This window comes from Malania oleifera, chromosome 12, assembly GCF_029873635.1.
Source record: "Malania oleifera isolate guangnan ecotype guangnan chromosome 12, ASM2987363v1, whole genome shotgun sequence".
Classification (NCBI taxonomy): Eukaryota; Viridiplantae; Streptophyta; class Magnoliopsida; order Santalales; family Ximeniaceae; genus Malania; species Malania oleifera.
This window is the reverse complement of record NC_080428.1, coordinates 7158931-7173167: the sequence shown is the minus strand read 5'-3', so window position 1 is coordinate 7173167 and position 14237 is coordinate 7158931. Positions and strand designations below refer to the sequence as shown.

At 33.9% G+C, this 14237-nt stretch overlaps 1 pseudogene; it reads right to left on the bottom strand.

The window, feature by feature from the left end:
* Positions 1–5321: 5321 nt before the first annotated feature.
* Positions 5322–5421, bottom strand: LOC131145252 (small nucleolar RNA R71; annotated as a pseudogene).
* Positions 5422–14237: the final 8816 nt, after the last annotated feature.

Sequence of the window (14237 nt, the reverse complement as noted above, 5' to 3'; positions counted from 1 at the left end):
TGGACTTGTTTTTATAGCCAAGAAGCCCTTATAGCCATTAACTAGTCAGTGGGAGCAATTCCCAAGCTAAACTAGTCGTTTTCTAGCCGTTACAGCATTGGGCACGAGGCCATTGGTCGACCATTCACTTTCTCTGGTCGACCATTCACCCAATGGCAGACCATTGCCCTCTAATGGTTGACCATTCACCTAGTATGTGAAGAAAAATAGCTACTGGAATTGTTGGTCAACAATTCCCCTAATCTGGTCAACCATTCTTCTGCTCTAGTCGACCATTCCCTTGATATGGTTGACCATTGCTCTGAATCAGAAACAGTCACCAACATAAAAGTTGTGATATTTTTTATTAGCTTTCTAGGGACACCAAGATCAAGCTTTTTGGACTCTTCTAGAAAATGTTATGCGCCAAATACCGAACGGTGTTCAAGAACGATGATTGGTGCATAACTGAGGTTTTAAACCCAACCAAGAAGCCTTTTAAACGCTTAAAAAATTCTTGGACGAAAAGTATATGAAATATATTAATTCTAATAAAGTTTAACACTTGTCCAAATGAGTTTTCCCTTGAATATAATATATCTTGATAATAAAAACACATTTGGAAACTTGTTTTGATATCTTATATGCTTAATATGTTATTTATAAAATATTCTTGACTTTCTTAACACTTTAGGACAAAAGCTCATTTTGACATAAATGGGTCCAAGTACGAAAATGTTTAAGAAACCAAGATGTTTGAAAACTGTCCCTTTGAAAACATATTTGAGTTTAGGATTCATTTGACAAACTCTTAAGTTTAACTTTGAAAACCTTGAAAGTTGAGTTTGTGATTTTAGTGCAATCCTATAAACTCATGTGTCCTATAATTCATGTATTTGCTCAACTCTTGCTTAGAAATCATGCAAAAAATACACCCGCAAGAATTATAACATAGACTACCTCAAATACTCCCCAAAAACATATAAGACTACATTAAGCTTCCTTTGGTCATGCTTGGGTGATTCCGAGTACGTGTCCATTTGATCTTTCCTTCTCTACATCTACTCGGTCTGATCTTTGCCTTCGATCTTGTACTTCATGTATGAGTACATGTACTAAACATGATTTGCAAAGATTGGAAAACACAAGGAACAATATATAGGTTAATATCATCAAAACACTTTAAACAATGATGGTGTAGCCACCAAGGCTAACATAAATAATATGAAATCTTTTAAATAAAATATACCTTTTAATATTACAAAAGATTTTTCAAATAAATATATATTTGAAATTCGAGTTCTTGCTCCCAATAAATATTTTAAATGAAAGAATACAGGAATAGATGAGCTTATAAAAATAAGATTGAATGCTCAATAATAAACTTAACCAAACCTCAAGATCAAACCAGTTTTTTGTAAGATGATATGAGTGTAAGCACTTGGATCTTAAAGATGATAGTGATGAATGCCCAAAGGTGATGTGAATACATTGAAAGTAGACAAAGCATAGCAAAAGGTGTGCAAAGGTTGTGCAAAAGTTTTAACCTAGGGTTTAGAGTTGGTAAATATAAGTATTCTCGACCTTTGATCAATTTTCAACTGTTGGATTATTTAATTAAAAAATTTCCATCCATTTCTATGCTAAAGCGCCATTCTGCACCACGAACTCATCAATGAATGACCATACCATTCGACAAATGTCCTTTAGTCGCTCGTCGACGAGAATAGGGGATTCGGCAATGAGTTGGCTATCTGAGAAAATCAAGGTCTCGGTTTTTTTCTTGTCAATGAGATGACTCACTAGTCGACTAGTGTAGTACACTCACTTATCGATGACTCCATGTGGCTAATCATGAGTGTCCTGTTTTTCAGCCCTGTGATCCTTTTAAAATGCAAATCCACCCTATGACAAATGAATATGAATATGTCATGGAAAACATGCATCCTAGGGTCGGTCTATATTCATTTTAAGTTTTGCATCATATCTTATAAGTTATGCAAATACAATCGAACCTAATTTTTGACATACAATTGAAAATCTAGATTGTATTTATCCTTATGCTCTTCTGCTTTCATGGATTTTGCCAAGTGGTATGTGCTTTGTGTTCCTTGTGGCTTCCATAGCGTACTTACCATCCGTGCATGCTAAGTCATGATCCTGTTCAAAATCTCAATGCACAAGTAAAATACCAAGTCATTTGTGATTATCAAAACAGGATTTGACTCATAGAGTCAACAATTCTCATAATCTAAAAAAAATTCCTGCTCATTTTGGTTGCTTTATCTCCGTTGCATTTTTGTTTGTTTGCTATTGTAATTGTGAGTGTCTTCTATTTGGATTGAAGTTTGATGCCTTGGGCAGAGACATTTCAAATAGATTATATAAAATCACACCCAGTACGTAATGATATTCACAGTGAAATCAAGAATAGCTTCCCAAGAGGGGGGAGGGGTGAATTGGCTTTTAAAACTTTCGTTTTAGTTCTTTTTAAAGTCCTTATCTTATTTTACTATTTAACCAATTCTTTAACTTGTTTATCTATTTTTTCAATCAAACAAGAACTTGGTTTCTTTTAAACAATCAACAAGACAACAAATAAAACATTCAATCTTCAACCACACAAATAATTAAACCAGTCAAGCCAATCTATCACGATGCTCAAACCAACAACCAATTTGTTTGCCAAATATAAGATCACTGCAGCATTATTAGATTTATGAAATCATTCAAGATTTAGCACTTTCTAAAATATAAACACAATTCACTCAATCTCAAGTTTTATACCATTCAATCACAATATATTAATGGTACATGTAACTTTCAGCTTTTGTATTGTGTTCAGCCCTGCAGTAAATGTGAGTTTGAACAAAGCCATGTATATATAAAATTGCTTCTTCAATTTGATGTTCAATATAAGATCTAATTTCCCTTTCCAAACTTCAAAATTCAAATAAACTCTTAAGTTAATTTATCTTTGGGATGTTTAACCAAGTAACGTACTCCTATATGGTTTCCGCAAAGTATGGTTTAAACAACGTACTCCCTTTCGGTTTCCGCAATCCCAAATCAAAATTAAACTTTAAGTTTGTTTGATTTCCAAATATACATAGTTTATATGATTTCAAATTTAAACCATCCACGCAATTGAAATATGTACTAAAAATAAAGAACAGGGAAAGAGAGAGTGAGATAGAGATTTTTACGAGGTTCGGCTTATACCCAGCCTACGTCCTCGCCTTTGGCAATCCACCAAAGGATTCACTAAACCTATTCCATTGACGGGTGGAACAAAACCTTTACAAGCGATACCCCACACTCAAACACTCCTTCACTAGGCTAGAGCTTGCCTCTCTAAATGATGTCCCCTCGTTTGGTCACTCCTTAATTAGGCTAGAGCCCACCTCTCTAAGCAATGTCCCCTTACTTAGCCAACGATCCAAACAATCCTTGGAACGTCAAAGAACTACAAGAAACACAAGATAAGATCTGTGTACAAGTATACTCTCTGAAAGAGCAAGTTAGTACAATTTCAGCACTATATACTTCAATGTAAAATATCAATATGAAATACAATGAAGCTTAAGTGTAGAATTCACCAATATCCTTCTTAGATGAGGATTAGCAGTAGGAATTCAGAGAAGGAAGGATTAGCACTTCAGAATATCTCAGAAAAAGAGTTTTGCAATGAGTGAGCAAGAGACCTTTGGAAGAACAAGAGTGCTTTCAGCTTCTCAAACAGATTTTTCAATTCTTGGTGTCTTTTTGATTTGCAAAATCATGTATTTATAAGCTTTCAAAAGTATTTTCTTGTTGCCCAAATTTACTTGGACTATTTCCCAAGTTTTTAGAAAGTTTGGAGCCCAAGAAAAAATTATTTAAAAAATAAAATATTTGAAATTTTTGCCCGCTAACAGTGTTCAGATGACTAAAGTCTCGGGTTCAGTCATCTGAGGTGGTTCTACCTCTTTAAAAAAATTCAGCAAAAAATCTTTAGATGACTGAACTTAATCTCCAGTCATCTGAAGTTATTCTTCAAATGTCTGAAGTTACACTTCGGTCGTCTGAAGTGGCTCCGTTTGCTGTTCAGTCAGCTGAAGTTCCTTCCGTGAACAGTGTTCAATTGGTTGACAGCTGTGACCCCACTTCAGTATTTTACTCATAACATTTTCTGTATAACTCTAAATTAGGTGTTCTTGGTGTCAAAAGAAATCTAAGATAAAATAGTACAACTTTCGTGTTGAATACGGTTTAAAATAAGGAGTTTTTGATAGTGCAAAATGCATCTCAATGCGGATGTATAAAAACTAACAGCATTTGGAAAAACCTCCTTTTGGTGCTTTTCATTCCAAAAATAATTTTAACTTTTTTGAAATATCTTTTGACCTTATAAAAATATTTTCCAAGTCTTTTAAAAGGTATCTAGGTCCAAGAAGTTAACTTAAGAGTTTCAAAATATTTATAACGATATTTAAACATTAAAGTACTTACATAAAGACTTTTAAGACTTTTCACATTTTAGGTTCTTGAGTCTTCATGCTTAGTCCTTGGACTTTTTCTTGGTCTTTGAGCTTTAATATTCTTGAGCTTTCTCACTTTGCTTTTTTTTGGCTCTTTTGACCTTAACATTCCTTGGCTTTCAAAAAATCATTCATGTCCTCATATTCTTCAAGTTTTAATATATCATCTTTAAATCCATGCTTTGACTCTTTTAAGTTTCATTTGATCCTTGTAGCACTTTGACCTTACTTTCTCATACATGAGCCCTGAAATAACATTACTCACACAAATACATTAAATTCCACTTGTTTGTTAGCATCAAAACAAGATAATAAGATTTTAAGTCTTGTAAGGCCAACACACAGTATAGAGTCGGATAGTTCTTCTATTTTTCTTACAAGTGAGGATTTGAAATTGATTTGTACAATCCTTTTGTGGAAGTGAGTTTTGAAAAAACTATGGCTGCACCTACACCACGCACTCTTAAAGATTTTTTGTAGTCCATACACACCACTACACTACCATGCATTGCTTTACCTAGTGATGCACCTAATTTTACGATTAAGCATAGGATGATGTAAGTGATACCTCAGTTCCACGAGATGGATTTTGAGAGTCCTTACCAGCACTTGACGGACTTTGAGTTGACTTGTACTACTTTTATTACTAGAGCTGACACTAATGAGTTTATTAAACTTCGTTTATTTCCTTTCCTCCTTAAAGGATAAAATGAAGATTTGGTTTAATTCTTTGAAGCCTAATTCTATCCCTAGTTGGACTGATATGCAACGTAAATTCTTACATAATTTTTTTTTTTCCATTTTAGAGGACCCAATTTCTGCAAGATCAAATAAGTCAATTTATACAGAAAGGTGATGAGACTTTCTAAGCTTGTTGGGAAAGTTTCAAGGAGCTGATAAACATTTTTCCACATCATGGGTTTGAGTCTTGGGGGCTAGTCAATTATTTTTACCTAGCTCTCACTCCTGAATGCAAATAGTATGTTCAAACCATGTGCAACGAGGAATTCTTTAGCAAAGAACTAGATCAAGCACTCTCATTTTTTGATTACCTAGCTGAAAGTGCCCAACAATGGAATACATGATCTGGTCAGGCACCATTGGCAACAAAACCTCTTAGAACAATTGGTGGTGGAGGTAAATATGAAATCAAAGTAGAAATTGTTCTCTAGGCTCGTATGGCTGCTTTGACTATGACGTTAGAGGTTATGAAATTAGAGAAGGTGAAAGCTACGAAAGCAGTGGAGGTATATTCTTTTTGTGCCAATGCTAGCCATAAGACTCAGGCTGCTTGATTATGCCAGTATTATAGGAGAGTGGGTCAAATCAAATGCAATTGACAAATTGGGTTAACAGAGCACTAAATCAACTTTTCTCTAACAATTATAATCTGAGATGGAAGAGTCAATTTAATTTTTCATGGAGGAATGATCAACCTGGTCAATTTTCTTAGCAGTTTCAGCAACCTTCATAGTGCTATGCACCACTTCCTTTGCATCAGTATTAGACACATCACATTTCTCATAACTATTCACCCCCAGAATTCCAATCTAATACAATTGATACATCGAAGAAGTCTCTTGATGATCGTATGACACAAATGACTAATACACTTCGAAAATTTATGCAAATTTAGGCCACAACTAAAAATCAGAACACTCATATAGTAAATGAATTGTGGGGCACCATTAATAAGATGAGCATGAAATTGAGTACCTTAGAGAAAGGGAAATTTTCGGCACAACCTCAGCCTAATCCTTAAGTATATCGGCAACAATAGCAACAAGTACATAATGTCTCAGGGGATTCTCTTAAGACAGCAAAAGTTGTTGTTACTTTGAGAAGTGCAAAATAAGTTTCCCAACCTGAGATACAAATAGTTGTCCTGACACTTGATGTTACAACTAAGACAGATGAAGCCAAAGAAAATTAGAGGAAGCGAGCCCAAAATTAAAGAACTTAGTCAATGTGGAGGCCAAGACTAATAAGGAGTAATGGCCTGTGGTTCCCTATCCTCAGAGATTGACAACTGGCCAGAAGAACAAATATCGCACTAAAATTCAAGAAATCTTCAAGCAAGTAAAGATTAATATTCCACTTTTGGATGCCTAACAACAAGTTCCTTCGTATGCAAAATTTTTAAAGGAATCTGTGCACAGTGAAGAGGAAGCTGAATATAAAGAAGAAGGTTTTCTTGACAGAGCAACTTAGCACATTGATATTTGTTGACCTTATAGGTCATGCCTTGTTTTGATTATGACAAATACTCCAGTATTTAATGTCTGTCAAGTTTGTGTGTAAGTTCATATTGGCAAGATCATATGATGGCATGTGAAGACTAAAAGAATAAAGACTCAGAAGATTCATTTGTTGTAATTTATATTATCTTCATTTTGCGTCTATAATAGTAATATAGGAAAGGTCTGTAATAATGAATGCATATCATGCATGTAGGAACTAATAAGCTCAAAGACCTTAGAAAAACCCTAGCTTCTTGCACTTACACTAAGGATAGTCCCCATTATCACATATACTATCAGGGGAACTTATTGAGTTAAAACAGGACTTAAGGCGTTAAGTAATTAGGGTTTCAGGCGACTGAACCTGGGTGTTCAAAACACCTCAGTTGACTGAACCGTTGAATGGTCAAAAAGTTGACTCGACTTTGGGCGATCGAACTCAAATGAAATGAGTGTCCACGGTCGACCGAACTCAAGCCCTAACTTTTTCCAACAACTCGGGCGCCCAAACTTCACATTCAAAATACCCTTGGGCGATCGAATGTTCATGTTCGACAGACCGAACTTGAGACCAGGCAACCGAACCTCGGACAGATTGGAAAATCATCTTGGTCAGCAAACCAAACCCTTATTTAGGTACCCAAACTTCAAAAATTACTTTTTATGTATATGAGTATTCGGGCGACCGAACCTATGGTTCAGTCGACCGAAACTCTCGGGTTGGTTTAAATTTTACCACGGTCAATTGGGGTTAAATTGGGTTAATTTTCTTAAACTTATTTAAAACAAATTTAATTATTCCCCATGTATCCCCAACAGTTATAATTTAGGCCTTCTCTATATATAGGGGTTCATTTGCTCAGATTAGCAATGGATTAGCACAAAAATCCTTCGAATTTTTGAGAGCATATTTTTTTTCATACAAAGCCAAATACACTCTTCCTTTGTTATTCCCTTGAGAAATCAAGTTTCTAAAGAGTGTTCTTGAGTAATCCTACTTTGATCCAACTTGCATAAAACTCTCTTTGTGTTGATTGCTTTGTTGTTTTTTATTAAGAGTTTTAGCCAAGGTTTTTCCCCAGATTTAACTAATAAATCTTTGTGTGGGAAAACCTTTGTAACTAGTGAGTCTTTGCATCATTGTTGCAAGACTCATCAAGCTTGTGGTTTTTGATTGTGCAAAATCGTTTTTCACAAGCTTACTTTTGAATATCTCTTTGTGCTTGAATATTAAGAAAATATTTTTGAGATATTCTGATTATACTTGGTGAAAATCTTTGAAACCCTAAACTATGATTGAGATATAAATCTATATGTAATTTCAAAGATTAGCTTATTGATACACTCATTGCACTTGATAGATTATAGGCATTACTCTGAGTGTTGATTGGACACATATAGCACTAAGCTTATAGTTCTTATATTGTTGATGTGCATTGGTTATACTGTGCTGAATTGTTGTACAAATCTGCTTGTGTTAGAAGTACTTTTCATTATATGAAAAAGTTTATTTGATTGTATTCCAGGCGTGCCCTGAGGGGGTTTGATCTAGCTCGTAAGGATCAAGTTGGGGTCAGCCCTGTGAATTTGACTTAGGGCCTTCTTCGCTCTGCAAGGAGAGTTTGTAAAAATTGATGTAATGCCCTAAACCCATAAACCTGGTTCAGTGCGTTATACTTGATTAACCGTGCTTTGTGGCGCCACAAACCTACCTTGTGGGATTCGGGTGCCATGTCATTCATTTTCCTATACTTGTTATTCCATTAATAATTATGTAGCGGAAAACATAACTATAGTCCTCTATTAATAATATACTATAGTTTTCTACTTTTGTCTACATTCTATAATAATCCATTCAACCATCTGCATCCATATATATACATATCTCCAAAAATATAACCAACAACTTCCAGTATTCACAAGCCAGAAGACTTAAAACATAAAATATAAATCATAAAATATTTACATCCCAAAAATATCATCAAAATTATACCTGAAATGTGGAATAGCTTCCCAAGAGGGGGGGGGTGAATTGGATTCTTTTTATATTTTAATGATTTTCAAGCTCTTGTTTTTAATTACCCAGAAACAAGATACACAAATAATAGCCACACTTGAAAATACTGAAATTTAAATTCACAAGTCAAATAATGAAATCAAGATAATTCAATCACTCAACCAAGAATATTAGAGCTTTTGTTGATTTCCTTATAGACTCTTAGTATGCACTTTACTTAATCAAGATTTTCGTAGATTAATCAACATGCTCCCTTTTTGGGTTTCCGCAAAACGATTAATCAAAACGTACTTTCTAAAATATCAAGTACTTTTGTTTCTTTCTCACTTAAGAACCTGCAACTTGCACTTTTTAAATCATACAACAATAGTAAGTGAAGCAGAGAGAAAAACACAAGATTTTTACGAGGTTCGGCTTCAACACAGCCTACGTCATCGCCTTTGGCAAAACACCAAAGGATTCCACTATATTAGTTCCATTGACTTGGTGGAACAAAACCTACTTACAACCACTCCTTCTGTTAGGCTAGAGTCTGTCTCTCCAAACAACAATCCCTTGTTTGGTCCAATGACTCAACAACTCTGAATCATCTAAAAATGATGATAAGGAAATTTTGTGTACAGAAGAAACTCTCACGAGAGAGTAAATTAGTACAATGATCAGCTCACTTATACTCCAAGGTAATTCAAATATAAGAAATTTGAAGCTCAATACATAGTATGAATTACCAAATAATTTTTCAAAGAAAATGAAAGACTTTGATTTTTAAAAGCTTTGCTTCAAAGTATAAATCAATAGTAGATCAGAATTTTAAGTACAAGAGAGTTTTAGATCCTTTGAGAAATTTGAATACTTGAAGATCACTTGATCTAAAAACTTTTGAAAAGTTGCTTGATCTAAAAACTTTGAAGATTGCTGGATCTGAAAAACTTTGAAGATTTGTTGGATCTCAAAACTTTGAGAATTGCTTAATTTCAAAAACCTTTCATTATTGCCTTAATGATAATCATCTTAAACCTTTGAAGCGTTTGACTATTTATAGATGTTTTAGAAGTCATCCATTACTCCCAAAGATTTCTAAAAATCATTTCCAAATATTTTGAAATAAATATGTTCAAAAACGTGGTTTAAAAAATCTTCCCATTGAGAGAATTAATGTCAACGTTAGAGTGGCAATCACCTGCCATGACTTGGCAGTCGCCTGTCACAGAACACTCTCTCAACATAGAATGCTGGCAGTCGCCTACCAGAACCAAGGCAGTTGCCTGGCTTGTTTCACGTAGGCGCCTGGCAGTTTGGGCAATTGCCTGTCTACTTACTGACTTTTTGAAAAACCATTTTCTTAATGTGGCAGTCACCTGCCTCATCATGGCAGTTGCCTGGCCCTTCATTATTTCAAAAAGTTTTCTTTTCTTAAACCCTTTCTTTTTATTGATTTAAGAAATATTCTTTAGAGTATATATATAGAAACATATTTTTGAATTTTTATGAGCTTCAAACCACTTTATATTTGAGATTTACTTTGAAGTACTTACATTTAGAATATCCTAAAAAAAATATAATTCTTTTAGTCTTCAATCTTGTTCTTCCATCAACTTTGTGATTTCAATCTTTCCTTTGTGCTTTTCTTAGTATAGCTTTGTTCTTCAAGCTCTTTTTTAATCCATAAGCTTTCCTTTGTGTTCTTCAAGGATTCTTCGTAATCCATAAACTTCCTTATGCACTTGAGCTTTGTTACTTTCCTAAAAAACTTTTATTTAAAACATATTAAGCATATCATTTATTTGTTATCATCAAAATAAGAATTGTAAGCCTTAGGCCAACAATACCCTTTCCCTTTTCTATAACCCAAAAATGTTGTAATAACCTCGAGCTCTCAAAGCTCGATCTCGTTAAGGTCTTGAAAAAGATAAATTTGTATTCGGGTCAGACACATCTCAGTAAGGAAAGAAACAATATATTAAATCAGCGTGTGGACAACATGAAATTATAATCAACATAATATTCAACATTTGCAGATCTTTAACATAATTTATGAAATCATTTTCTGAACCCAATCAATCACATGCAAGATAATTTACCCACAAGAAAAATCTAAGGATAGGGGTGATTACCCGCCCATACAAGTAGCACCCCTCTGCTTTGATACTAAAGGAAATCTGAAGGTCACAACTGAAACATACCAAGGCATTTACCTTACTCAATAAGCCCTCATGTGAAGAAGTAATCTCGTACTCACATAGGTCATCAAAAGGTTTACTAGTGAAGGCTCCCAAGAATAGGTAAATCTACCCGCCCATACAAGCATTTTCCCTCTGCTTACTACTACACCTAATACTAATCAGGGCACTCGCATTTCTCAGCAAGCCCTCGGGTGAAGAGTTTGTCCCATCCAAACGTAACATGTTCTACAAGCATAAATAATGATATTACCATAATACATTATTTTGTCTATCACTATTTTATAATTCTCATCATTCATTTCCATTTCATTCTCATTTTCATTTCATTTCATAACATACCTAGCATCTTTCAGCTGCTTTTGTGTTAGTCCACATAGAAATGCGCTAATCTGCTACCCATCATCATTAAGCTATTTTTATGTTAGCCTAAACAGAAGTGCGCTAGTATGCGATGTAACGCCCCGAACCCTTAAACCCGAGTTCGGCGCATTATACCGAATATTATCCCTGATAATCCATAATCCAATACGCAGCGGAAAACATAAATATAAACTCCACAAATATGATACCAGAGTTTACTATCTCTATCTATCAACTATAACAAATTAATCATCCACCTGTATTCAACATATATAAATATCTCAAAAAAAATTCAGTATTCTCAACCATTCCTATCTTAGAAAACTCAAAACATAGAACAAAAAACATAAATTTATACATCTAAAAATTAACATAAAAATATACCATTTTCTTTATCTATTTCCAAAAAATGCTACAAAACCTCGAGCTCTCTAAGCTCGACTTAGAAAGAGTCCTGAAAAAAAATATATTTATATTCGGGTGAGACACATCTTAGTAAGGGAAGAAACAATATATTAAAACAACATGTGGCTAACATAAGTTTATATAACAACATAATATTTAACATTTGAAAATCGTTAACATAATTTCTAAAATCATTCTCTTATCCTAATCAAACACATGCAAAAGATTCAACCCACGAGATTAGCCGAGAATAGGGGTGATTATCCGCCCATACAAGTAGCACCCTTCTGCTATGATACTTAGGCAATTCGAAGGTCATAATTAGAGCATACCAGGGCACTCACCCTACTCAGTAAGCCCTCAAATATTAAATTGATCTCGTACTTACACAGTTCAAACAAAGGTTTACCAGCGAAGGCCCCAAGGATAGGGAAATCTACCCGCCCATACAAGTTGGTTCCCTCTGCCCTAGTACGTTATACAACTACTGCCACATTTGAAACTACTAGTGCACTCGCCTTACTCAGCAAGCCCTCAGGCAAAGAGTGTGCCCCGCCCAAACGTAACATCTTCTACATACATAAATACTTCTAATAACATAATACATTATTCTTTCTGTCATTATTCAACCATTCACATATGTTCATGTTCATAACTTTAACATTTCATTTCATTTCACTTTAAGTGGCTCTTTTCCATTTTACATTGTTCACATTTCATATTTCATTTTCATTTTCATTTCCTTTCACTTCATACCCAGCATCTTTCAGCTATTTTACCCAGCATCTTTCAACTGTTTTACCCAACATTTTTCAACTGTCATATATTTACCCAGTATCTTTCAGCTGTTTTACCTAACATCTTTCAGCTGTCATACATTTACCCAGCATCTTTCAGCTGTTTTACCCAGCATCTTTCAGTTGTTTACATGGTTGCATTAACACACACAAGCAACATAGTCCATATCATGTTTTATTCACAATGCATTGTTTACTTAACCTGTATCTCATACATTTAATATATATTTGCACAAAATCACATGCCACACAGTTTATCAATAAAATTCACACACTGCTTGTAAAATAAGCCAACCAACATTTAATATTTATATACTAAAAATACCTTTCATTTCTTACGTAATTATCCTGAAAATAATTTTTCACTTTCATCAGTTAATTTTCGCGTATACATATCTAATAAATAGCCCTAAACTCAGAAAAAAATAATTTAAATGGTTGACATTTTAAACCCATACCGAAACATATACACGTATATATAACACAATTCATTTTCTGTTAAATTCATAAAAATTTTGATTTAATATATATTTTTCCCCTTATTTGGTTTCTTGAACTACCCCAACAGGGACTCCGAAAAATACCTGCGGCACTCACCCGGACCCTGAATCAAAAATCCTAATTCCATTAAATTATTCCTAAATATAATATTATTTAAATATTTCCTAGGGTCATAATTTTCAAATTAATAGTTATGCCCGCAAATATAATCAATTTGCCAAATTTCCCAAATCCTACTTTTGCTTTGGAGTGGGGCCTAGAAAACCCCAATTGGAAGTTTACCTACGTCAAAATGACAACGATCATGACTAAGACCCCATGGTAATGCCTTATTATTGATTTAACAACAGATTTAACGAAAAATTGAGAAATTAGGAAAAATATACCTTTTCCCAGGAGTGGTGCCTACACCACTCCCATGACAAATCCGTTCTAGTACAAATGTCGATGGTGGATCTAGGAATCTAACGATACCTTTCGTTTTCCGATCGACGCTCGTTAGGTTGACGAAATTGAGGAGAGAGAGAAGGAGGACGAAGGAGTGAGACGGAGATACTGAGAGAAGCTAAGAGAGACTGAAATCCTGAGAGGCGTGAACTCTGGAGAGGTAAGGTTTCTATTTGAATTGGATTTCAAATTGAAATCCAATTCATTTAATTCTATCTTTACATTATTTTATATTATATTATATATTTATATACCTTGTCCTTATATATATATATACCCATCATATAATTTACTTAATTAATTCAATTTAATAATATTTAATTAATTAATTACTAATTACTCTTTAATTAATTATTTTATTTTATTTTCATGCTATTTTTTTATTTTTTTATTTAATACATTAATTTAATAATATTCAACTAAATAATTGATTAATAATTTTATTAATTAATTAATATTTTTTTTCTGGATTATTACATTCTTCTCTCCTTTAGAAAATTTCATCCTCGAAATTTCTTTACTAATCAATCATCTATAGCCAACCTCATACCACACATTTCCAAATACTCAAATTCAAATATCAAACACCCCAGGTTGACCACAAATCATTTTATCACATCACTTAAATTATTCTCCTTCAAAGACTTTTTTATTCTCCCTAAATCAACCAACCTGACATTCAAGTTCAAATCCTGAGTTCTTATTTCTCTGCTTGGAAACATCACCATCGATGGATTTACCATGATTTTCTGAAGCTAGCTACTTCGTCAAACAAACACAGAAGACCA